Genomic DNA, 27,681 nt, shown 5'->3' with positions numbered 1-27,681 from the left:
AAAAACAGAGGGAGGAGACAGCTTTACTAATAATAAAATAATAATCTTTTGATCAGCATGTAGCTGGCATATCAAGTTTTCTTTGGACATTTCTGTCCAATAATAACAATGCAGTAATCGAAGGTTACTGCATTGCTTACTTAACGTATATTTACTTTTTTATTTATTTACTTATCTATTTGCTTTATTTTGACCGATTAGCTGTAATCAATACACAGGTTTCCATTTAAAATCGAGTTTTTTGTTTGAAACACATCTCGAAGCCATAGTACAGAATTTACGAAAAATACATTCTATGGTATTTCGAAAATATCGTGTTTTTCAATACTATCGATCTTTCAGTGCTATATGTGAAATGCATTAAAATGATGGGAGAATAATTAGAAATAACGTTCAAATGTGACACAGCATTATTGGAACATGAGTCACGTGACCACTGGGTCCTGCGTCAGGTGTCATTGTCAACCGGCTTTGATGTAAAGAAGCAGAAGTCCGTTTTGTCATATTGTGTCTTACGCATCCATCAATAAGCTAAATGTAAGTCTCCTCAGGTAAATTAGAAGCTCATTGATATGTATATTGTATACATCTGTATAAACGTAACATCCAAAAAAAAGCTGTACACGTAGCCTAGCATTCCGCTGCCATAGTTTTCTTACTGTCAAGTTGCCTTCATAGCGGAGCTTGAGCTGAGTAAGTTTCCCATTGAGATTTTGCACATTTACCAATCAATCTAGTGAAAATCTAGGGTAGGTTAACCTAATATAACTGAGACTATGGCTCGTAATTGTGGGGTAGGTGTAATATAATCCATTCTCGGGTCGGGCTACTCAAGCCTACTAGGTTAGCCTAATGTGTAGCCTAGCCTAGTGCTAAAGTAAATGCAAGATTAATGAGAGTAAATCTTCAGTTTTGATAAGCATAGAGTGAGATTGGAGGCGTCTAGCCTACATAGCCTAAGCTATTAATAGTAGAGAAGCTCATTGTAAGTTAGGTCTTTAGGCTAGCTGGTGAGTTAGCCTATGGCAGTTGATGTTTTCCTTTGTTATTTTACCTACTGAACAAGAATTTTGGTAGAACTATAGGGTAGCTCTGCGTCGCCGACTGCACTATAACTTTACTTTTTCTGCACTTTTTTTGGTTGCTAATTATGAACTTGCCTTTCATTTTTGGCGGTCGAGTCTTATTAACCTGTAATTAACCCCCAAAGTCCATCCAACAAGGGGTTTCCATACGCGATCTTCACAAGACAGAGCACGGGTACGTCTGTTTCGAACGGTTCATATGCAATAACATATGGGTACCCAACCCTCCCCGGACCAGTACTAAATATGGCGAAGGGACATTCCACTTGGCCGACAACAAACAGATGCACCGCCAGTATCAGAACCCCAAAAAGTGTAGAAAAAACCAGTTGAAAGGGTAAAAACAGGTGCGGAGCTAATGTATAGACTTACCAGAATTTTAAATATTTTGGCAGTCGGCTGCAACTAAAATGTAACTGACACTTAAAAACTGCATGTCTGTACCAGTGGGTCTCACACAGCTCAAGGGTAAATTACAGATTATCAGCAGACGGCCGGCAAACTGTTACCCTAAACTCATGTAAAGCAAGCAAAACAACACAAAAATGTCAATTGTCACAGTCTAGCTCAACTGGACACTACTTGTTGCTTGCGTCCGAGGCGAAGAAACTTAACAGGCAAACAAAGCTGCCATCTTGAGTTAAATAACCACTAGGGAGCCATATGTAACAGGGGAAGGTGGGGTTATGGTACTGCACAGAAGGTACGAGTTGGTAAAATGATGTAGGACTTAAGTAGAGACGTGGCAGTAAATAAATTACCCAAAAAATAACACTTCCACATGAAAAGCACTATAACTCAGTAATGCCAAAACACACTTGACCTAACTAACTAATAATAAAGGATAGTTTAGGAATCCTTACTTTAAAGGGGTGGAGGATACAACTCAGCCGCTGCCTTTATGAATGAGTGCAACCTCGTCCTCAGGTCTTCAAAATGAATTTTGAAGTAAGCTACGGCCAAGTACCCGATGAAGGTGTACTTCCTACGGCCGTACCTAGGCGTCGTCTCACGAAGTTCCCTCCATCTCCTCTCAATAGTGTTTGTATGGGCACCAGTTACTGGGTCCACAAAGTTCATGGAGTGGTTGACGGTTAAGTGAACATAGCCTGCAGCCTTCAGGCAATCATAAGTTTCCCAGCAATCAGAAACAACAATGGCCCCCGGTACAATGTAATCTTTTGACAATAGCAAGCAAAGTCGTGCTGCTCCTGTTGTCAACAGGCACCACAAAAACTCTCTGGTCTGCCTGCAGACACTGCCAAAAACCCACTGGCCTTCAACAACCCTGCTTACATTATACTTCCACTTGCCAAATTTTGCTTTGTCAATCTCGACATTTGGACCAGGACCACCTATTTGTTTCTTCTGCCGGATGCACCAGTGTACTAGGATCTGAAATAAAAAATTCTGTTAGGGAAGTAAATAAAGGTTGATAATAAAACCATCCACTGAAAAAAAAAAAAAAACTTACTTCCCTGGAGTTGCTGGACTAGTAATTAATAGCTACGTCACTTTAACTTAGTTCTGTCCTCACAATCCTGTAATTAAAGAAATCACTAACATATATGTAACAGAAGAGGACAGTCTCAACATCCATGAGGGACCCAGAAAACCATGTGCCCTTAAACAGCGACAGGTAGTAGTTGCATCTCCTCTTCTCCTTCTTCTGGCTCGGGGCATACGACCTGTCGCACATGAAAGTAAGGGAAGGAAGCAAATGACTCGTTAAAACCCTCAAAACATGAAAATATAGTGAATGTACATAGCTAATAGTATAGCCTGTTTAAGGAATTGTTTAGCCAACTTTAGGTTTGAAAACTGCATTGCGGTTAGGTATAAAAATCAGCAAGTAAGTGTAACTAACTTACCTGAACACCATTTTGCAGGTCAAGCCTGCACTCCTTGCCACAGTGAAGGCAAAAGGCCTGTTTGCACAAAAGACCGTGATCCTGGCAAAATTGTATGAGCCGTTCATAATTGCCCGAGTAATACACCAAGAAATCCTTGTAGCTCAAATAGCAGTTAACACAGGTACGAGGCAATTTCCTCTTAGTAACCGGCTCGGAGTTGCGAGAGGTTCCAGGGTTTCAGTCAACTGGCTCAGAGGAGCGAGAGGTTCCGGGGTTGCAGTCAGCCATCGTGCTACGTTGATGAGTGAGTGAACTGTGGGAGGCTGGTCTGCCAGTGGACCGTGCAGAGCAGGGTAGGAAGGATGGAGTTGGGGGAGGTAAAAGTGTATTTCTGCTGCAGTGTTGGGAGTGGTGGAACAACGCTTCGCGTCTTATCCGCTTTTTAAAATATTCTTGGCGAACTCGTATGTTCTGGCAAGAGGTAATGCTTCACTGCACACGCCAGCCACAGGCCATACAAAAAATGTAAAAAGAAAGGTTTCTGGTAACTCACTGAGAGAAAGTGGTCGCAAAACATCCTTAAACCCTTCTCCTCCTACCCCATATACATGCTTCAGTTGTTTGCCAACAAATTTAAGGTAATTTTGGAAGTTACTTAAGGTAAAATCATGTTGCAAGGCAACGTCAATATATTTGTGAATGGAAAAGTATTAGAAGAAGGTTACAGGCACAAGCCACAATGAATAGGAAACGGTCATACAACACCTGTGAAACGTAATGTTGGGGTAATATTACAAACTGATTGGTTGAGTATGCCCACCCCCCAAAAAACCCACCAACTACTCGTGTCAGTTGGGGGCATTGGGTGAACTGAAAGCTCCCCTGTAAATCGATGCATGCGTGATAGGGCCATAGAATCAGCAGTACTAGTAATGCATGAAAAGTTCCTATGGAACAGTTTCTGCAGTCCCTTACTGTTAGCTATTCTCGAAAGTGTTTTCCCCCACCCAAAACCCCAATTCCCAGCGGGTCCCCCTTACCGTCGGCTACGTTTCTAAGGTAAGTTACAGCTCGATTACATTTGGCTGCCAAAATATTACCATGAATTCTTGCTCAGCAGTTAAAGTTCTATAGAAAAACGTCAACTGCCATAGCCTAGCTCACCGTGGACAGCCGGCTTAGATCTACCCTAAGTAGTAGCTCCGTTGCAGCAATTTCCTTGTAACTTAACTTTTTCTGCAGTTTTTTGGTTGCTAATTATGGGTTTACCTTCAGTTTTTGTCACACATTTGTAATTAGCCTGTAATTAACCACAGAACTTCATCCAACGAGGTAAGGGACCCAATGGGAAAGCGGGGTTATGGGTGGGGTATACCACCGGGACAGGTGATTTGCTCCCTCCATCCAACAAGCTAGGGGACCCAATGGGAATGCGGGGTTATGGGTGGGGTGTTACTACCCGACAATTTGGGGGACCCCTAGGGAAAGCAGGTTATGGGTGGGTTAGACCACAGGTAATGAGAAAACACCCATACTTTACTGTTTATGGCACTACAGAGATGGAAAACCCCCAAACAAACATAGAAACAAGACGACGACAAAGGTAGCCGTTACAAAGACAAAAACTTTCACTATTACTGCTATTTTGAATGCTGCCACGTATGCGCAGTCATATAGGGGAGCTTATGGTACACAGGCCGACTTCTTACTGAGGAAAAAGGGGGGCTGGGGGGATAATGTTTGTTTCCGGTCCTTCTAAAGTTACGGCAAAATGCATTTGAACCTCCAGGTGCCAGTACTCAACATGGCGAAAGGGGTTCCAGGAGGTATTGAGAAGTTTATCCCGTCGTTGGAGGGGTGTGGGGGTATTTATACGCGATCCTTACAGGTGTTTCCAACTATTGCACCTCCCTGTTTGCGTTTGGAACAGTTCATAAGTATTTTGTTTGAGTACACCGGCTGATTCCTTGCTGCACGCTCCTTTGAACCTAAAGCACGCCATCTTTGGCTGTTACCTGAAAAAACTCTAACGTCAACTGGCGGGAAATTGTGTACTTTTACGGCAATTACGAGATGTTAATTTACCTGCGCTCAAAATCACGATGATGGAAAAAAAAAAAAAAAAAAAAAAAGCAGCTAATTTTAGCCCCGGTGCCTAGTGAGTACAGTCTTGGAGTCCCCAAAGTAAGTTTCTTAGAGCTTCTTTTCTTAGTGTACCGAACTGTGTGTGTGCTTTTTTTTTTTTTTTTTTTTTTTTTTTTTTAATTCGAACTCTAAGTACATCTTTATGCCTGTTTTACCTTGAAACTTTTTTATTTCTACACTTTTAGGGCTGCTGGTAAAGGAGTTGGAGTTTTGTTGTTTGTCAGTCACATGTTCTTTGTTGAGTAGAGTTAAGGGGCAAATAACACTTGGCCGATAATAGACAAACTCGCCTCCATTATCAGCAGCCCAAAAAGTGTAGAAAAAAGCAGTTTCCAAGGTAAAAACAGGCACGGAGCTAATACTTAGAATTACCAAACTGGTAAATTTTTAGGCTATTTTAAAATCATAGCGCAAACCAAAGTTGTGTTGCAGAATATTCCTGATGTTCATTTTATTAGTAAATGAAATGCTTTGGAGATACTGGACCCCTCCCCAAGCCAGTATCCTGCAATTCTGGGGACCACAGAGTCAGAAATATCATGGGGATTAAGGACTGCTCATGAACATATTTGGAATATTTGCATCACAGATAGTTGCAACGTTACAAGGTCCTGTGCATGAGATGCATGAATGGGTGCACCACTATGTTGAGCTGTCAGCTATGGACATTTTGGCTCTGAGGAATGTTTTGGCAGACCAACTTCACCTCCATGGGCCATTAGTTGGATAGATTAGTCTCTACTTTCATATATGTAGGAAAGGAATTCGAGCTTTGGTGAATTTGTGACCACCCTGTTGGCCACAGGTATTCAGGAATTTCCCTGTGTTGTTCTCCCATCTCAGACTGGGATACCTTGGCAGACACTTCGAGCAGCCCCTGGAACATCTGGATATCTTTGAATTTCCGCATCAGTCTGATTTGCCGAGTGGTCACTGATAACCCTAGTAGCTTCCACCTAGCCCGTGCTGGGTGGTATCCCAATCTGTTAGCTTTTCTGGTCAAGGCACCCAGAACATCTCCTTTGGCCATTTTTTCTCTGGTAGCCACACATTTTGAGGTAACCTTAACTATGGTGTACCAGGGCGTGGAGCATTTGACTGGTGTTGCAGATGGGATCTCCCTCAAGTTAGAACCACTCAGCATTAGATTGTTGACTTGTCCACCGTCATTGAGATAAGCTCCTTCCAGTCCCTTCAACTGAAGCCTGTTTCACTGCCTTGAGTCAGGTCTTCTGACTGAAGAGCATGTACCTGTTTTTCTCAGTAGAGTTGTCTTTGCTCATAGCTTTGAACAGTGTTGCAACCCTTGTTAGCTTTGGTTTTCAGAGTGGGATGTGCTGCCTAGCTCAGGCACCATAGAACCTTTGTGAGAGCCCTCAGATCAAGGTCTTGTCCTCAAGACTTTTTCTGCTAGCCTTATCCTCATTGTAGCATGTTGACTAGTTGCACAACTTTTTGTCTTACCTAGTTATTGGGGGCTGGGGATTCTTTTTGGTCACTTTTATGAGAATTAACAAGACTTAAAAATTTCTTGTTTCCCTCTCTGCAAAAGACTTCTTATTGGGAGTAGGATGTAATGTGGGCACTATCTCATAAGAACCTGAACCTTTAGCCAGTGTTGGCATTTCTTTGTAGTGCCAACAAACTCATGAAGATTATGTGAGAACCCCCTTTTCAGTGGCTTCATGAGCTAGTTATGTGGGCATAAAATTCATTCTGTAAAGAAGATGGTTATCCAGTCTGGGCAACAGTTCACAAAGCTAATGAAGACAAATTTGACCTCATTTTATTTCCTGGACTTAGCTCACAAGTGCTTGGACAGTTCTCCTTTGGACTTGTGGTTGCTGAACAGGTTGCATAGTCTTCAAGGCCCTCTTGGACAAAACAACTTCTCACCTAAGGTATTCAGATTGCATAAGGCTGGAGGTTGAATAGGGAAGCAACTGGATCTCTCCCCCTTTTGCCATTTTTCCTTCCTCTTCAAGGCAGCTGTTATGCCAGGTAAAGCCATGAGCAAGTAGGCTTCACAATTGGGCATCCTTTCTATTGCTTTAGTTCATTATGAGGGGGTGTGGGCATTGGTGGTAAAGCAATTATCTGAACCCATCAATTTACAGTTGACCCAGATACTAGCTGCCTCCAGCCTGTGCTACCTCATCTCAAGGACAGAACTTACCGGTAGTTTTCCTAGAGCAAGTTCAGGTGCATCTTACTTTGGCGCAGGGCCCTATCAGTCTTCATTGCTCAGGAGCAGTGGGACTTTTGGGTGGAAATTCAGCTTGCTTGTCATTTGATAAACTATCCTTCTAGGTGAGAAGTGTCTCTCCTACATAAAAGACAATAGCTTGTATACCCGTACAGACAAACAAATCACAATTTTTTTAAGTAAACTATATTTTTTTGCAGGTATGAAACCAGACCCTTTGTTGTAATCCCACCTCAACCACTCCACTTTCTCTCTAAGGCTGATGTAAAAAGTGTTTGTGATGGTAGAGTGGGGGCTCCCCCTCTTACCAACCTACCATTAGTTATTAGTTAACTACAGTACTTGGTTAACTAATTTTAGTGACAGATTCCTGCTCACTCAGGTGAATAAAAGGCACTTGCTTGTATACCAAGGAAAAACAAATTAGTGTAAAAATCTGGTACATTTAATGTTACGTATAGCCTGCTTGTTCAGATTAAGGAAATACCATGACTGCCAGTGGTAGCTGAGTGAATGGTTAATGTGAATATTCCATTCAAGTGTGAATATGTTGCATTGTATTTTATTTCATAAAATTAAATTAGTTGAAATTAATGCAGATTAATCTTGATACAGGAAATATTTAAAATCTAAAAATGTTTCATAATGGGAATAATAGTCATTGCTTCCCATTCTATGAGACTGGTAATCATATGTTCAGTTTTTGAGCTTCAAGATTAAGTTTCATATCTGCAGTGATAAAATAACTTTTTGTCAGCTGCATTGAGTATGACTAAATATAGATTTAGAATACTTCCTGTTTTGTCACTCAACAACAGGGAGAAATTTAGAGAAATATATAAGCGTTGCTGTAGGTAGTGTGTCTGTGAATGGACAACTGTAGCAATATTGTGGCTTTTAAAAGTAAGATACAGTTGAATAACAGCTTGATGATCTGCTGCAATATTAGGAACTAATATGTTACCTTAATTATCCCATATCTGTCACCTAAGGAATTATGTGGTGTAATTTCTTTGTAATTGTAACTTATTCATTTCTTAAATACAGTATTTATTTAGGATTCTTCTTAGTCATGTAGAAGCCTTTTTTAATTGCCTTAGTAACTTTTACCACAGACAGTAACACTGGGCTTGATAATAGTAATACATTTTTTTGTACATGCAACTTACCCGTCAGATATATACTTAGCTATAGTCTTCTTAGACGTTCCCGACAGAATTTCAAAACTCGCGGCACACGCACAGGTAGGTCAGGTGATCAACCATACCCGCCGCTGGGTGGCGGGAATAGGAACCATTCCGTTTCCTAATCAGATTATCTCTGTCGCTGGTTCCGGCAACATCTGTTGTTGGTTCCTCCTGCTTTGATTTTCGTTTTCGCTTGCTGAGGATCTGTTTTGGCCTGATTTTGGTGACGTATTGGATCTTTGGTTTGGCATACGCTATTGTGGACTGTTTTTGATTTGCTTTTGGATTGTTCATTAAGATGTCTGATGTTAATGTTTCGCCTGTGTTCCGTGTGTGTGCTAGGCAAGAGTGTAAGGTGAGGTTGCCGAAAGCTTTCAGTAGACCCTCACACTGTATGTGTGAGGTGTAGGGAGAATGATTGTTCTTCGGACAATAGGTGCAAGGAGTGTGAGAAATTGTCTGATCAAGAATGGAAGGTTTTGACTTCTTATTTGAAGAAGCTTGAAAAGGATAGAGTTAGGAAGGCTTCCTCCAGAAGCTCGAGTAGGTCTCTTTCTGCTGAGCACGAAGTAGAGATTAACACAGTAGACTCTCCTAATCCTTTGTTTCAGCCCCTTCTCCCTTCATCGAACCTGTGGATTCGTCCTCTGAAATGGCTGCGATGAAAGCAGAACTTTTCAGTATGAAATGCAACTGCGTGCGATGAAGGAAGGTAAGAGTGACAGTGATATGTGCAGTGTCCCCAGTGTAGTGGAGGGGCGTCTGATCAGCTCCGCATTGCTCCTGGGCCTGGACCTCTTCCAAACTCCCAGGACCAGTGGAGGAGGAATGTCGAAGCCGCAGGGAGGATGTAGAGCATCCCCAACGATCAGGCGTCCCTTCGCAGATCCTGTAGTTGCGTCCCCAGGCTGCCTTGGATCGCCATAGAAAAGGCATCCTGAAGAAGTGTTTCTCGTCGTCTGACGCGTCTTCTCCGAGGCGTGGTTGAAGTTCGGCTGAGGAGTCGCGCCCTCTGAAGAGATCCTGGAAGGCTCCTAGAGTAGAGCTTTTGGACTCGAGCCCTGAGCGCTTCCTCTGGAGGATTCTCCTGTTGTCAGAAGAGAGCTCGTAGATCCTCCTCCTCTCCAACAGGAGTTAAGGATTCGACCAAGAAGATTTTGATCGGCCTCCAGGAGCAGTATCGGCACTTGCTGGATCTCTTGCTAAGGACACCTCGTCTCGTAGGAAGGATGACTTTCTTCCTGTCAAGAGTTCCAGGAAGCTCTCTTCTTCAACTCGTCGCTCTTCTCCTGCCAAGCTTCCTTCTACTAGCAAGTTTTCTTCGCGCTCCGCTCCAGGCGCTCTTCCTGCGCCGTGCAGGCGCCCGTCTCCCAGCAGGCGCACTTCTTCCAGGCGCTCGTCATCGGAGGGAAGCGCCTCTCCAGGCGCGCCATCGCCTGCCGCAGTACTTCTCCTTTGGACAGGCGCTCGTCGTCTTCCAAGCTCCCTCCTTCCGGCAGACACCGCTCTCCTGCCAAGCGCCCTCGCTTTAGGGCCTCCTCTCCTGGAAGGCTCTCATCAGTGGACAGGACCCCCTCTCCTGTCAGGCGCCCGTCCGGTGTCAGGCGCCATTCTCCTGGTAGGCGCTCTTTGTTGGACAGGAGTGCTTCTCCTTCCAGGCTCGCTTCGCCTGATAGGCGCTCTTCTTCTTTAAGCCTTCCTCCTCCTGCTGCTTTGGAGGAAGTATCAGAGGAGGAATCTCCTAAGGACGCTGGAGTTTCGGATTACAAACGGTTGGCTTCGGTTCTGATTCAGGAGTTTGGAGATTCTCTTTGTCATGCTGCCCCTCCTTCTCCGGGATCTTTGTGGGACAGCACCAAGTCAGCTAGACCCTCTTCGTTCGTCAAGATGCGCCCTACGATTTCGATGAGGAAGGCCTTTAAAGGAGTCGGAGAATGGATGCAATCTAAGAAGGATGCAAGCAAGACGGTTTTCTCTTTCCCCCCTTTGAAACTTTTGGGAAAGTCAGGAATGTGGTATGAGACCAAGGAGCCTATGGGGTTGGGGCTCCCCACATCAGCTGACGCAGATTTTTCTAATCTGGTAGACTCCTCCAGGAGACTTTCTCTTTCTTCAGCGAAGGCGACTTGGGAATGAGCGAAATGGACCATCTCCTCAAGGGTCTTTTTAGAGTTGTGGAGGTATTCAACTTTATGGATTGGTCTCTTGGAGCTTTGGCCAACAGGACTCGGGACCCCGAATTCCTGTGTATGGATGACTTCGTGAGTGTTTTGTCTTGTTTGGACAAAGCAGTGAGGGACGGTTCGGCGGAAGTCGCTGCCTTATTCGGAGCCGGTATACTCAAGAAGAAGTCAGTATTCAGCTCTTTCCTCACGAAGTCTGTGTCTCCTCTTCAGAGATCCTCTCTTTTGATTGCTCCTCTTTCTCCCCACCTTTTTCCTCAAAATTTGGTGAAGGAGATTTCTCGCTCTTTATCTGAAAAGGCGACACAGGATCTTTTGGCCCAGTCATCGAAGAGGATCAGACCTGCCGTCCCTTTCGCCAAGAAGGAGAAGGCTCCCTTTCAGGAGCCCTTTCGAGGTGGTCCTTCGTCTAGATCCTCCTTCAGGAGCAAAAGACCCGAGAGAAGAGGAAGGTCTTCCTCTCGTCCGATCAAAAGGACCAAGTGAGGAACGAGTACTCCAGACGACAGTGGGTGCCAGACTGTTACAATTCTCCGAGGTCTGGGCACAGAGAGGGGCGGACGACTGGTCCCTCTCCATTCTAAGAAGAGGCTACCTTATCCCCTTCAGGAAAGTCCTCCTTGACATCAACTCCCAGGAGTTATCCGCCAGCTACAGGATCCCGTCAAGAACCAGGCTCTTTTTCTAGCGGTAGAACAAATGCTAGAAAAGGAAGCAATAGAACCGTTCAAGACCTCCATTCCCGGGGTTTTACAATCGTCTTTTTCTGGTTCCAAAATCCTCGGGGTTGGAGACCGGTTCTGGATGTGAGCGCCCTGAATTTCTTCGTGATCAAGACGAAGTTCAAGATGGAAACTACCTCTTCGGTTCTTGCAGCTCTTCGTCCAGGGGATTGATGGTCTCCTGGACCTGCAGGACGCTTACTTCCACATTCCCATTCATCCTCGTCAAGAAAATTCCTGAGGTTCGTGATTCGGGAAAAGTTTTTCAATTCAGGTCCCTGTGCTTTGGTCTTTCGACGGCCCCACAAGTGTTCACGGGCATCTTAAGGAATGTGGCACGCTGGCTTCACTTAGAGGGAGTGAGGATATCAATGTATCTCGACGATTGGCTGATCCGAGCTCAATCAAAGGAAAGTTGTCTGGAGTACTTGTCGATCACCCTAAATCTGACACAGTCCCTTGGACTATTAGTAAATCTACAGAAATCCCAGGTTGTTCCGCAGCAGAGCATTGTTTACCTGGGGATTCTGATGGATTCTCGGGATTTTCTAGCCTTTCCATCCCAGGAGAGAATAGATCGCTGCATAGAAAGGTGGCAGTCTTTCTAAGGAGAGAACATTGTTCAAGCGAGGGAGTGGATGAGTCTGCTGGGGACCATTTCCCTCGCTGGAACAGTTCGTCTCCTTGGGAAAACTTCATCTGAGACCGCTTCAGTTCTACCTAAAAGGAGAGATGGGACCAGAAGTCTCAGGACTTAGCAACTTTGTTCCTAATTTTGGACAAGATAAAAGAGGATCTCAACTGGTGGTTAGACCCTCGAAAATTAAACAAAGGACTGTCTCTTCAGTTACCGAGCCCTACCCTAGTGTTGTTCTCAGACGCCTCGGAGTCGGGTTGGGGGGCAACACTAGGGTCGAGAGAAGTGTCAGGCACCTGGGAAGGAGACCAGGTGAACTGGCACATCAACAAGAAAGAGCTGACAGCGGTACATTTGGCTCTCATCAAGTTCGAGTTCCTTGTCTCAGGACAAGTAGTCCAAGTGAACTCCGACAACACTACTGCCCTGGCTTATATAGAAAACAGGAGGAACACACTCCTTCTCCCTTTACGAAACGGCAAAAACGTTGCTGTTAGGCTCAGGAGAGGAAGATCAGACTCCTCACCAGATTTGTACAGGAGAGAGAATGTGAGGGCCGACCTTCTCAGCAGGAAGGATCAGGTCCTTCCCACAGAGTGGACTCTCCATTCAGAAGTCTGCGAAAGGCTGTGGAACCTGTGGGGAAGGCCGAATATCGACCTATTTGCAACCCACTGGAATGCAAGACTGGAAAACTACTGCTCGCCGATATCGGACCCGAGAGCAGTTGCAATAGACAGTCTTCTCCTAGAATGGACAGGATTAGACGGGTATGCTTTTCCCCCATTCAAGATCCTGGGAGAAGTGGTAAGGAAGTTTGCGTCGTCGGAAGGCGCGAGACTGACCCTGGTAGTTCCGTTTTGGCCAGCTCAAGATTGGTTCACAGAGGTACTGGAATGGATAGTAGATTTTCCCAGATCGCTTCCACACAGGAACGATCTTCTCAAACAGCCCCACTTCAACAGATTCCACAAGAATCTCCACGCTCTCAGTCTAACTGCCTTCAGACTATCGAAGGTCTGGTCAGAGCGAAGGGTTTTTCGCACAAAGCTGCGAAGGCTATTGCAAGAGCCAGGAGATCCTCAACCCTTCGCGTCTACCAGTCGAAGTGGCCAAGAACCTTTGAATTAAAAGGTCTTTCTTCAGTGACGGGACATGAGTTGGAGAGGACTCTATGCCCTGTCAGGAGCCTTAAATTCTACTTAGAAAAGAAGAAATTACTGGGAGGATCGGTCGAAAAAATCGTCTTTGGTGCTCTGTCAGGGATCCTTCACGAGCGATCTCAAAGAATGCGCTTTTCCTTTTTATTAAGGACGTCATCAGGGAAGCGAGAACCCTTCATATCTCGTGTGAGGATGAGCACTTTAAGCTCCTTAGAGTGAAAGCACACGAAGTGAGAGCCATTGCTACATCCTTGGCTTTTCACAAGACGTTGTCTCTCCAGTCTATTATAGAGGCAACTTATTGGAGGTGTAATTCAACGTTCGCATCTCATTACTTATTCAGATATTAGAGTAACGTATGATAAGTGCTTCTCTCTAGGAGCATACGTATCTGCGGATTCGGTGCTGGGACAGGGAGCTGAATCCAATCCTATTTAGTTTAGTTAATTCAGTTGTTTTTTAAGGCTTGGTGGTGTGTGTTTTTATGGTTGGTTGAAAGAGGGTGGTGGAATTATGCTTCCCCTTTCAATTCTTATCACTACCAAGGTTAGGATTGGTCAGGTGGTCGGGATTGGTTGTCATGTTCCTTGTATTTTTTATGGACACCTAGCTCTGTCATATAAGAGGGATAGCCCCATTGATACGATTCAGGTGTAGGCTCGGTCATGTAAGTGGGTCAGCCCCTTTGACACGATCCGCTATAGGCTCGGCCATGTTAGTGGGTCATCCCCATTGGCACGATCCAGAAGGGCTGTCAGTCACAGGTCACATCCTCGCTGAAGCTCCTGAGGCAAGCAGACTCATAGACAGTATCCATGAAGTCTTCTGCCCAATCAGGTAAGAACCATGGTTTTTTGTTTATCCTACAACATATGTTGTTTCCCGTTTTTTAGTTATTTTCTGTCTCTTGCCCTCCTCCAAGGGTGCCATTCAGCTAAGTATATATCTGACGGGTAAGTTGCATGTACAAAAATGATATTTTTATGATAAAATAAAGTTTTGTACATACTTACCCGGCAGATATATACGATTAATGGCCTGCCCAGCCTCCCCTCAGGAGACAGGTGGAAGAGAAAATCTGATTAGGAAACGGGAATGGTTCCTATTCCGCCACCCAGCGGCGGGTATGGTTGATCACCTGACCTACCTGTGCGTGTGCCGCGAGTTTTGAAATTCTGTCGGAACGCCGGAGACTATAGCTAAGTATATATCTGCCGGGTAAGTATGTACAAAACTTTATTTTATCATAAAAATATCATTTTTCCCTGAGTTTCATCAAGTTTACTTAGTCATGTGGATGAGTCAGATAATTGCAGTAGGACCCTAAATATGACTTATGAACATTTTAATTGTGAAGAATAGACACTACCCTACATACAAACGAGGTATGTTCTGAACAGCCATTCTTGTCTTGAATTGTTCGTAAGTTTCACATCTATTAACGTACGGTATGATATAAAGTCAATACATACAGTACTGTACATTTTTTCATCCTAAAACACAATACAGTACTGTACACCATATGTCGTTTATTAATGTACAGTATGATATAAAGTCAATATAAATAGTGCTGTAAATTTTTTCGTCCTAAAACACTATACTGTAATGTACAGCACTGTACACCGTACATAAAGTACTGTACTTTATTATATCGAGTACAGTGTGTCCACCATGTTTGTGGGGGTTAGGGACCACAACCACCTGCGAAAAGTAAAATCTGCGTTAAGTTGTTATGCTCCCCTCAAAAAAATGCTTATAACTGCCTATTTTAATGATTCAAACACTAAATATACCTTAAACTAAAATGCTTATAACTGTCAGTTTTAATAATTCAAACACCAAATATACCTTAAACTGTAATATCATTTCAAAGTCATCTTACAACATTACCCTTAAAAATATATGGCTGTACATGTGAAAACTAATCAGGTTACCCCTATATTCAGGCACAGCCATTTTTACTCACACAGTTTTAGTTTTGGTTTTGCACTTTTATGTTCATGATACAGTAATTCATATTTCATTAAGACAGAGATAGAGAGAGAGAACTGAGAAGGAAGAGAGAGAGAACAAAAATGCAACTCATACACCAGCAACAGTATGTACACAAAGCATCCAAGCTACAAGCTGTGTGTGAGTCATGAAAATAAAATGAAAATACAGTAATTAGTGAATATTGCTCTAAAAAAATCCGTGAATTAGTGAATTTTCTGCGATATATTGGGATATATGCTCCACGGAAAAACCCGCAGTTAATTGTAACTAAGCAAAATAAGGCAGCAGAACAACATTTGAAATTATGGGTGTCAAAGGGGAGCACTCTGAACACAATTTTAATATACTGTATGGTCATGTTTGTTCTTATCTGAATGTTTGTGACTTCAATGTTCGTTTGTAGCTTTAGTGTCTTGTACAGTTTTATGAGTTCTTTATCATTGATACTCGCCACAGACTGAAGTATTTTTGTTCAGAGATGTTAATCATTGACTGTCTTCAGTCCCCGTTTTTAGTTTCCTTGAATAATAATATAGCTCAGTGATTCTCAAACTGGGTGCCGTGGCACCCTGGGGCAGACAGTGCCTAGGAGTACTGCAAGATTGTCATGAATTTTCTCTTGGCTTGATCATCTCAATGAACATTTGTTAGAAAAAAAAGTGCAGAAGTCTTCATATAATTATTATCAGTGTGTATACTCTCTGTTAGCTTATCTAATTCTTCTGATATGCTCTTTGTTTGTACAGTTTATTTCTGCAAGTACGGTGTGCTGATTTTGGTTAATTCATGCGATATGGTGGGATGGTGAAGAAGGGGTGCTACGGTTATGATGACATTAGGTAGGGTGTCATCACTAAAAATATTGAGAACCACTGTATATGCAAAGGGAATTTCCAGCTTATCAGATCATGAAAATATTGACATGGTTGTGTTGGAATAGAAGTGAGCTTATGGAAGGGAATACATTGTACAAGATCAGAATATATGAATGAATCTACTAAATAATTGATTGGTCATTAGTTTCTCTCTCTCTCTCTCTCTCTCTCTCTCTCTCTCTCTCTCTCTCTCTCTCTCTCTCTCTCTCTCTCTCATATAGCCTAAACTGGCTTATGGCTTGGTTGATTGCCCATATTTAGTAGGACGAAGAATTAATGATTTTTTAATTTGCAGGTTTGCCATCCCTGATTCCCGCGATTTTAGGGACAACTTTATTTGGTATTAAAGTGATTCAAGTGCATACTGGAGTGAACAACAGGTGAGATGTTTGTGTTTTTAATGACTCAAAACCAATCATGTCAGTCTATCACAGGATAGTGATTCTTGGCCATGAGAATGACTAGTAGCCAACTGTTGTTCTTTCTGAATTTTTCATTTTTTGTGCAATGGGTAGTTGGGAGTGGTCAGCATATCCAATTGTCTTTAACTTCAGGCATTGTGTGTGTGAGAGAGATTTTATTCTGTTATTTTCTAGAGCTGTGCTATCTTAGCTGTCATGTTGCAGCTGTCCTGTAAGATTAGACTTTGTTGTATCATGCAACCTGTGGCCTTGCACATTCTTGAATATGGGTCCCCATTGAGGTAATACTCGTGCATTTATCGTGGTATGTTAGAGATGTGATTGAAGTGCAAATATTACTAATATACAATGAGTAATTTTATCTCGCCCTTTTCGATTGGTACATGTCTGCTGTGAAGACATACTGTAGTTCTAAAGTAAATGATTTTCTTATTGGGTAGATAACTCCTTGAAGCTGATGAAGGTCTTGGCCATACACTAGTTGTAAAGGAAGAGGTTTTCTTATTGAGTGGGTAACTCCTTGAAGCAGATAAAGGTCTTGGCTATACAATAGTTCTAAAGGAAATGGTTTTCTTATTAGATAGGTAACTCCTTGAAGCAGATAAAGGTCTTGCCCATACACTAGCTCTAAAGTAAATGGTTTTCTTATTGGATAGGTAACTCCTTGAAGCGGATAAAGGTTTTGGTCATACACTAGTTCCAAAGTAAATGGTTTGCAAATTGGGTAGGTAACTTCTTGAGCAGATAAAGGTCTTGGCCATAGTTCTAAAGCAGGTGGTTTTCTTATTGGGTAGGTAACTTAAAGCAGATAAAGGTCTTGGTCATAGTTGTAAGGTAAATAGTTTTCTTATTGGGTAGGTAACTCCTTGAAGCAGATAAAGGTCTTGGCCATAGTTCCAAGGTAAATGGTTTTCTTATTGGGTAGATAACATCTTGAAGTAGGTAAAGGTCTTGCCCATAGTTCTAAAGTAAATGGTTTTCTTATTGAGTAGGTAACTTCTTGAAGCAGATAAAGGTCTTGGCCATAGTTCTAAGGTAAGTAGTTTTCTTCTTGAGTAGGTAACTTCTTGAAGCAGATAAAGGTCTTGGCCATAGTTCTAAGGTAAGTAGTTTTCTTCTTGAGTAGGTAACTTCTTGAAGCAGATAAAGGTCTTGACCATAGTTCTAAAGGAATTGGTTTTCTTATTGGGTAGGTAACTTCTTGAAGCAGGTAAAGGTCTTGACCATGGTTCTAAAGGAATTGGTTTTGTTATTTGGTAGGTAACTTCTTGAAGCAGATAAAGGTCTTGACCATAGCTCTAAAGGAATTGGTTTTCTTGTTGGGTAGGTAACTTCTTGAACCAGATAGAGCTCTTAGCCATAGTTCTAAGGTAAGTAGTTTTCTTATTGGGTAGGTTACTTCTTGAATCAGTTAAAGGTCTTGGCCATAGTTCAAAGGTAAATGGTTTTCTAATTGGGTAGCTAGCTACTTCAAGCAGATAAAAGATCTTGATCATAGTTCTGAGGTAAATGGTTTTCTTATTTGGTAGGTAGCTCCTTCAAGTAGATAAAGGTCTTGATCATAGTTCTAAGGTAAATGGTTTTGTTATTGGGTAGGTAGCTCCTTGAAGCAGATAAAGGTCTTGATTGTAGTTCTAAGGTAAATGGTTTTGTTATTGGGTAGGTAACTTCTTGAAGCAGATAAAGGTCATGGCCATAGCTCTAAGGTAAGTAGTTTTCTTATTGGGTAGGTAACTTCTTGAAGCAGATAAAGGACTTGATCATAATTCTAAGGTAAGTAGTTCTCTTATTGGGTAGGTAGCTCCCTGAAGCAGATAGTCTTGATCATAATTCTAAGGTAAATGGTTTTGTTATTGGGTAGGTAACTTCTTGAAGCAGGTAAAGGTCTTGACCATAGTTCTAAAGGAATTGGTTTTCTTACTGGGTAGGTAACTTCTTGAACCAGATAGAGGTCTTGGCCGTAGTTCTAAGATAAGTAGTTTTCTTATTGGGTAGGTAACTTCTTGAAGCAGATAAAGGTCTTGGCCATAGTTCAAAGGTAAATGGTTTTCTTGTTTGGTAGGTAGCTCCTTGAAGCAGATAAAGGTCTTGATCATAGTTGTAAGGTAAATGGTTTTGTTATTTGGTAGGTAACTTCTTGAAGCAGATAAAGGTCTTGGCCATAGTTTTAAAGTAAATGGTTTTCTTATTGGGTAGGTAACTCCTTGAAGCAGATAAAGGTCTTGATCATAGTTCTAAGGTAAATGGTTTTCTTATTGGGTAGGTAACTTCTTGAAGCAGATAAAGGTTTTGGTCATAGTTCAAAGGTAAATGGTTTTCTTATTTGGTAGGTAACTCCTTGAAGCAGAAAAAAGTCATGGCCAAGACTAACTATTGCTTGGCTAGTACAAGTAGCCATTCAATATTTGTTTGTTTTCGCTTAACTGGTATTACCATAAAAGGAATATGACAGTTTTTTGTTTTTGGTATTGTTCAGCAGCACTGGGATTGAGTGAGCTAATCACACCGGATATAAATAAGCAGAAAGGTTTGTAAGAAGCTTAAATTCTTGAGATTTTAAGATGATTGCTTTTAAGTTTTGTAACGTGTTTGATTGATGCCATTCTATAATGTGATCAGTCATTCTTTAAAGTCTTTGATATTTATTTGGAGTTTCTGCCTCCCATTTCCCAACCACCTTTCTCTGGGGTACTTCTCTGGCCAACAGTGAAAACCATGTTGGCCACATGTCATACACAGCAAATACAGTCTCCATTTCTATACTGTCATCATAGTAGATGATGGTAGTTCAAGGAAACATTGTATGTATGACAGCAAGCTAGAGAAATACAGTAACCTGAGGTTGGGTATCACGCTTGGTGTAGCCTCGCCTCTGTAGGTAAACTGGAGTGATGCACGTGTATTTTATTGCCTGGGAAAAATCTAGGAAATTAGTGACTAACAGATGATTGTGTAACACTTCCAGCACTTTGATCAGTGCAGAAAATACTTCTGTTGAAATATGTATAATACTGATATAACACAAAAATCAAAATGCCTAAATGTTATTTGGACTTAAATACCTTAGCCCAATGTCATCTACAGTATTAGTTATGAATACTAAAGGACTATACCTCAATTCATTGTATTTGTTAGAGACTTTGGTAACAGTACTGCTTACAAGATCTCATGATTCAGGTAACAGTGAAATAATTCCTAAGTAGTTATGCCAGACAAGTATCAGTATTGGTTAAGATACTAGAAGCCACTTCTTGTAACTTTTCAGTGGTAATAAGATTGGCAGCAGCCTTCCCTTGAGATAACCAAACATGTTATTGGTATATCTGACTTTCAAGCACTGCCATTATTGCTTCCAGAAAGTACTTTGTAATTTATGGTTGTGTAGTCCATGAAATTTTTACTACCACCTACACAGGACAAATCATTTTTAATAGGAAATAGAACAAGTGGTTCTGTATCAAGTATAGATGAAGTTAGTTAAATGCCCATACAGGTATATTCCTGTAGCCATTTGAAATATTTCATGGCTATTCCTTGCCTTAAAAAATACTACACCGAAGTCTTTCACCCAAGTGAAGCAGGCTGCTAACTGCCCAGTTTGGGAATTCAACTGAAGTAAAATAAAGAGATATGTGTATTGTAGGAATGTACTTAAACCTATTTTTGGTATTGGATATGTTTTATACTATATGTATCAAGAATTCTGCCATAATTGTTCTTATTCAAAACAACTGAAAATAAATACTGGTCAGAACATGTTATAAAGGCACAGTTGTAGCCGTATAACTGTGTTGTATGAAATTTCCAAAATACAATCGTTAAATTTATATTTTTTTTCATTTCTGTCAACAGGAAGATGTAACTGCACTGTTCATGGTCATCAACTGTCTACACTCCATTATACCATTCTCAAGTGACTGGATTCAAAGACTTTGTATAAAATCCGGCCATCATTGTTGCATTAAAGTACTTAAACAAGGCTGAGCTCTGTGCAAGATATTTGTAAGGCTTCTTTCAGGGATCTGCTCTCGAATAAGAATTGTAATTGGAAGAAGGTGAAGTTAAGGAAGTTAGACAGCTAATTGAGAAGAGACCAATTCATCTGAGGCCAAAGAGATGCAAGGAGAACTTTTTGTACAATCTGTTATTACTTTAGGTAAATTCTGAGATTGTAGGTGGTGCTTTTTTTTTTTTTTTTTTTTTTTTTTTTTTTTTTTTTTTTGGTTAAACAGCACCGCTTCTGTCCCTGGCCGAGTGCTGCTTACCAAAAATCAGCGATAATTGTGCTGAAAACCCCGTTTAATGGCGCCATTAACCGGATATCGGCATCAATAAACTGCCTACCGGCGCCGAAAATCACTAGCCAAGCACCTTAACACCCATACTCTGTTAACCGATGCCACCAGTAGGCAGGGACTGCCGTTACTGCAATGACAATCAAAAGAACTTTACCTAATTCATAAACCTTAATACAACGGCGCCCACCAAAAAGAACCTTACTGTCAAATCAGGAAAGCCAATGTTACTTTCATAGTTTTTTATGGTCACCATCAACTTCTTCAGTAACCTTTTCACTTCCTTGATTCACCTTAAAGATCTCAGACTTACTCTTTTTCTATCTTCTTCTGTAAGGTGATTTCTCCTTTTCCACACTATACTTAAGACATCCAACTGAGCCAAAACCCCATCAACTGTTTGTTTCTGCAATCTGGTAGCTTTGTGTTCTCTCCTTATGTTCTCACTTCAATGCCTTATCCCCTCTTCTATTTGCAACTACTCTTATAGCACACTCAAGCAAACTGCAGTTAACAAACACACAAAATATAATAAAAAAAAAAAAACAATGAAACAACTTAATGGTTTTCAAAACAAATCTCATCACTTAAACCCAACTTCTGAATGCCACCACAAGATTGCCACTGCTTATCCTGTAAATGATTACTTTGAAGCAAGTTTTCTTCATTTTCTTGTACTTGTGCAAGCTCAGCCTGGATTTTCATGCAGTTTATATCCTCTTCTATAGCAGTTCTCTCTAATCTTCTGGACCCCACCACTAATCTGTGTCATGCCACATTCTCATCTTCACTTGACTCGCTCCTCTTTCTTGTGGCCAGATCATACTTTGAGATCTGAATGTTTCCCATCTTCTCAAGGCTATTGACTACTGTATTTCCTCATCTGCTTTAAGATCCATTGAACTCAGTCCATCCAAATAACTGTAATTTGTTGTGACACTGTATCAGAACCTCCTCTTTCTCTTTTATTCTTTATTTCCATGTCTACTATTGAGAGTAACTCAAGTGTTACACATGTATTGTTGATTAATTCTCTGCCATTAGGATAATCTATTGTCAGTATTCCAGGGATCTTTTTCTGCTTATTCTGCATTGTTGTTGTCATCCTCTAGTTAACTTACTGTCTTTTCATTTCCTGTTTCATAGACCAGTAAATCAAAATGTAACATATTCTACCTTTGCCAAGGTCAGCCCTTCACTGTAACAAAATCTTCCTTCTACTTTCTTCATTATAAGTTCTTATGTATGGTGGGGATTCAAAATCTCATATTTAAACTTTGCAAGTCTACTTTCTTGTGACAACCATTCCCAAGGCATCATGTTGCCATATTTTTTACTTTATTGATTACTCTAATGAATAGTAGTGGGGTCTTGGCTGATCTTTGATGAACACCAATGATAGTCTCATTCTCTGGACATATTGGCCACATATTCACCCAAATTTTTATATAATGTTATAGTACTTACACTTGTTCAGTGAGTCTGGGTATTTCATTCAAAGCTTTCCTAAGATACACTAAAACATCTTTCCCCTTATGAATCATTTCATATTGTTGTTGGTTTTAAGATTTTTTTATTTTTTTATTTTTTTTACCCACCACCCATACATTTTTTTTTTTTTTTCCACCACCCATACATTAATACCAGGCTCCAGCAGGCTTTCTCTTCTGCAGTGTATTTTCAAAATTTAATGGGTGTAATGCTCTTTTTTTTTTTTTTTTTTTTTTTTTTTTTTTTTTTTTAATTTATTTAGTATTTCTGACAATGTTGTTTACATTTGAATTTGTTGATTTATCCCTAGATATTCATTTGTTATTCTATATCTTTTTTTTTTTCAAATAGAATATTCTGTTTTACTGGTCAGCTCCCTGATGATTACTAATTGCCTTGCCTCTTTCAACAAATGACTGGCAAAGGGGGGTCTCCTTGCTTCTTCAGATGGTACATTTTCTCTTGATTTTTGTCTCATATCCTCCATTTCAGGTTCATTCACTTGTTTTAGAAGTTTTATTATTTCTGTCTCCTCTCCTTTTCCCTATTTCTTATTATATATTTCTCCTCCAGTACATTGTTCTACACATGTTCTTTCTTTCCTTGTATGTTAGAATTCTGATTCCTTCTCTGTCACATCATTATCTTCTTCTAGCCACTTACCTCTTGGTCTCCTGCCTCTTATAGCCTTGACATTTTCTTTGGCATATTGTTTTGTCAGAGTATGAGGGCTGTTATCTGATATTGCTTATTTCTTGAATGCATGAGGTGCTCAGGTCAGTGGCTCATGTGGTGGAGTCCTTGTCAGTCTCTGGCTGGCAGGGATATTGTTGGCTTCAAACTATTGCACCCCACTGGGTACTAATTGCAGTGTTACTTGTGTAACTGGTACTGAGTGTTCTCTTGAGCATCCCTTCATCCTTAAGTGTATTACTTTCAGATCTTCTAACTTCAGCTTTCCCTTATTCCATTTTCAGTTTCCTTTTAGAATAGATCCCTTCCTTTTAGGAATAGATCCCTTGGGTGAGCCATTTGAGTGGTGCAAAGTCAATATGTGGTGTCAATTTTATATTTGTACAGGTGTCTTACCTTACATTTTTGCAGCAGCATATTGGAATTCAGTTTTTGCTGCAAGAGTAATTTTTTTATGTGGGAATTTTCCATTTTACCATTCTTCATTTGTAACACTGCATTTTGAGTTTCATTATTACATTTGTGCAAGTTAAGTACAGTTTAGTCTGTTAAATGTATTGATAAAGGACATTTTTACATTTTGGTTTTGTTTATATATGGCTTGTACTAATGTTTTTGTTTATTCCATTTATGTATATGCAGTTTACAACCATGAATGGTAATTTGTCAGTGAATTTGATTTTAGAACATGAGTAACTGGTAAGAACAAAGAACATATGTCATTACTGCATGAGTCTTGAAAATTATTACATGTACTGTGATGGGCATCAGATTGTATTAACTTGATTCATTGTCATCATCTTCATAATGTTTTTCGTCACCTTTTCCATTTTTGGGGTAGAAGGGAAATGAGTTCTCTCCTCTGTCTGGTCCTCTTTCTTCCCTTCTTAATCAGTCCTCCTTATTCCATGATATCTTGGCCCTTTGTATATTTTGTCATCCTGATAATTCTATGTATTTATAGCTTTTCTCACCAGCTGTTTCGCATCCCATCCCTTTTCATCACTTATTCTAAACCACCTCAGTTTTTGAGATCTACTTATAACATCTTCAAAACAACCTGTCTGTTCCTATGTGGCCTTTTATGCCTCCTGCTTTCAGTATCCCTCCGGTTGTGGCACTTCCGTCTGCATTTGACAGTCTTTCCAAGAGTTTTTTATGCTTTTCATATTCTACTCCATCCTTCACTCTGTATTAGTAAAATGATATTCTGGCCAAGAATTCTAACAATTCTGTAGTCAACCCCTTTCAACCTCCATTTTTTTTTTTTTTTTTTTTTCCTGAGGGACCTTTTAACCTCTTCAGTTGTTATTTTTTTAATTAGGGTCTCAATTGTGCCAAAATACTCCAGTTCATGATCAGTTTCTCTATTTATAGACCAGCCAATGAAGAATTAGAGGAATTTATTTCTGGCGATAGAAATTCATTTCTCGTCATAATGTGGTTCGGATTCCACAATAAGCTGCAGGTTCCGTTGCTAGGTAACCAGTTGGTTCTTAGCCACGTAAAATAAATCTAATCCTTCGGGCCAGCCCTAGGAGAGCTGTTAATCAGCTCAGTGGTCTGGTTAAACTAAGTATACTTAACTTTTAGTTTCCACTTCAGTTTCTCAATTTTTGCCTTTTTTATGCTTTGTCTCTTTTTAAATATTTTTCAGCTTTCCCCAACCACCATGTTATCTTAATATATTCTCTTTTCCCTCTGCTATATTAGGATTCTGTTCCCATTCCTCCTAGCTCCCCATCTTTGCCTTTTAATCTCTCTCCCTCTTTCAGTGGATCCAGTATTTTATATCTATTCTGAAAGAGGCATTTTTACTGTATCTCAGACCTATTGTCTTTTAGTAAATGGCAGGAATTGTGATATATTGAATTTGACAGTGATAAATCAGAACAGATTAAACCAGCTTTTGGACTTTTGTGTTCGGTATAAGAAGAATGCCAAGTTTAGATCATTCTGTCCTGTCTTCAAATGGGTCACACTCATTTGATCATAGGTATTTGATGAATAACCTACATACCAAATCCCTGAATGTAGAGGTTGCAGATCAACACTTATACAAACATATCTTTAGTGATTGTCCAACTTTCAACCAAAAATATGTATTAGGCATTGGAAACCAATCTTGAAAATTGTCAGAATATTCAACATTTCCATTTTTTCCAATTAAGTTTTAAAGGAGTTGCAATACAAGCTTTAATATACATACAGTATTTCAACAAGAACAGATCCCTCAAGCCAGCCATATGGCAATTAAGAATAACTTAGTAGAGCAATCTGTTTAAACTTCAATGATAATCCCATGCACACTTCTCTTAACGTACACTCTTTATTTGATTTTTTTTTTTTTTTTTTTTCTTTTTACTGCCATATTTGAACAAGTTTCGTTTGCTCTTCTAGATAAACTCGATCCAGCCAGTTTCTCCAGGCTTAATACCAGTTATTGATTGGCCATTAACTCATTTTAAGTTTTATAACCACAGCTTGATTGTTGATGAGAATGGGAAGCAAGACTAAATGTAGTAGATTTCAGTTGTCTGATGTGAATTACTTGATTAGATAGATCCCAGTGGTTGTTGCCGTGCACAGACCCTCTCTCTTTATGTGGCATCACTTTTTCATGCCTTGATATTTTTTCCCCCTTAGTACTATTTTTATTGTACTTACTACAAATTTCACCTCTTGCTGGCAACAGATCCTTTTGGGTGAGCCATATGAGAGTTAATCCACATTAAAATATTTATAATAATGATTCTCTCTCTCTCTCTCTCTCTCTCTCTCTCTCTCTCTCTCTCTCTCTCTCTCTCTCTCTCTCTCTCTCTCTCTTACATCATGAGTAATGGTGTTGAATTTTTACTCAAGTGGCTGTGGTGGTGAAGGTCTTTTCTGTCAGTACTATATTCATAAAAACTAATAACTGTGATACTTCCTGCGTTAGAAGACATGGAATGTTCTTTAGGGATAAGACAATTTAGCTATAGTGTTGAGAAGTAGTGTTGTTGTTTAGATTTTATATTTTAATTACGCTTAAGAGCTTGTGGCTGAAAAACTTTTGGGTTGGTAATTGCAAATGTTATGTGGTTTTTAGTAAAATGTCTGTTTTAATTTTAGATCTCTCTCTCTCTCTCTCTCTCTCTCTCTCTCTCTCTCTCTCTCTCTCTCTCTCTCTCTCTCTCTCTCTCTCTCTCTCTCTCTCTCTCTCTCTCTCTCTCTCTCTCTCGTCCCATTTTGCTTTCATTTTTCATGTAATAGAGATTGCAAACCAGCTGTTCTTTACAAATGTCCTTTTTCTAGTTGAAGCAAAGGGATCTGATTTTATAATTTGCATGTTTTGTGCACTTTATGATGATAATTTTCTGTTTATTTTCTTGAAGTGCCTTGGCAATATGCTTGAGGTAAATGTTTGTTTTGTATGGACAGTGTACTGTTCACACTGTATTCATGTCAACTTCTTGGTACTGTATATAAGAACTTCTAGCCTCTTCATCAGAACTTTACAAAGCAAGTATTGCGATTGGTGTTAAATCCATATATTCTGTTTGCAGAAGCAATTGCTTTGAATACAACTAGTCATTTAAAGGGGACGGCCACCTTTTCCAATACCCTTTTATTTGCTGACATTGCGAGCAAGTCATCCTTTTTTGTGATTTAGGGGTAAGTTTCATTCCTACCTCTTATGAACTTTCCCTCTTTTTAAGATATGAACTCTGTACTCAAACTAGAGAAATATTTGATAACTTTGACTTCCACTAGAGCTTGGTCGTCTCTGCCAGGCCTTCAAGACGGAACCTCATTTGACCATGTTCTTTCAAACTAGACCTCCCTTGGTAATCAGTGGCCTCCTTATGAGCTTATTAAGGGGGACGTGTAGGCTAGGGACTCAACTTTGGACACTAATCTTCATGACCTGTGCTTTTTGAAGCCACTCACTACAGGAGTTGAGGTATATGGTTATGTTGTTGAATCAAAGTTTAATACCCAGACTTAAAACATTTAATCGCAGCAGATACCTTTTCCATTCCACAACCTGAAATGCTGATGGAGCATGGAGGGGCTGATCATTCCTACTAAAACCCACTGCCTGACCTTTTTTATGATGTGTTCGTGTTCAAGGGTCAAGTTCCTCTTCTTATTACCTTGTCTTTCAGACTCCACCCTCTCAAATCTGTGTGTGTGTGTGTGCTGCTTCTAGTGGTGTTAACCTGCCAAGTATCTCACTTATCTTATGGTTATTGCAGTAGCTCTTTAACTATCCTCATTACAGCTGTTGGATTTTTTATACCCTTTCATGATATTGGTTATCTTCATGGAATGACTTATGTGGTGTCAAGGTCTTAATCGGTCTGTTCATTGTCGGAGGAGAGCATCTGAATAGTATTTGATGCAAGTGGAACTAGACATCACCAGCTGATTCAAAGCTGAAAACTAGTCTTTGGTCATCAGTTTCATTGGTAATAACTGTTTGTAGGTTATCTGAAAGTCTGTCTTGCTGTGCAGTTTCAGGTCAGATGGGGTTGCGCTCTTTGGTGAGGTTTTTCACGTAAAGGTAGTTTTGAGTTGCTTTGGAAATTAGGAGTTGATTGGAATTTTTTTGCCAGTCTCTCTCTCTCTCTAAAACATCAAATCAAAGGTACTAATGATTAGTGACAAATTTTTTATATAAGCCCTGAGAAGGGCAAAGTAAATAGTGACAAATTTTTTTTATAAGCCCTGAGAAGGGCAAAGTAAA

General features: G+C 40.5%; 1 long non-coding RNA gene across 1 annotated transcript; it reads left to right on the top strand.

Annotated features, from left to right (window-relative positions):
• Positions 1-336: 336 nt before the first annotated feature.
• On the top strand, positions 337-21,204 carry LOC136846490 (uncharacterized). The gene is made up of 3 exons (XR_010855411.1): positions 337-537; positions 16,347-16,431; positions 20,326-21,204. It is a non-coding gene; the product is annotated as an uncharacterized lncRNA (long non-coding RNA).
• Positions 21,205-27,681: the final 6,477 nt, after the last annotated feature.

The sequence above is a fragment of the Macrobrachium rosenbergii genome, chromosome 15 (assembly GCF_040412425.1).
Source record: "Macrobrachium rosenbergii isolate ZJJX-2024 chromosome 15, ASM4041242v1, whole genome shotgun sequence".
In the NCBI taxonomy this organism is placed as follows: Eukaryota; Metazoa; Arthropoda; class Malacostraca; order Decapoda; family Palaemonidae; genus Macrobrachium; species Macrobrachium rosenbergii.
Note: the sequence above shows the minus strand (reverse complement) of the source record. Positions and strands in the feature narration are given on the sequence as shown.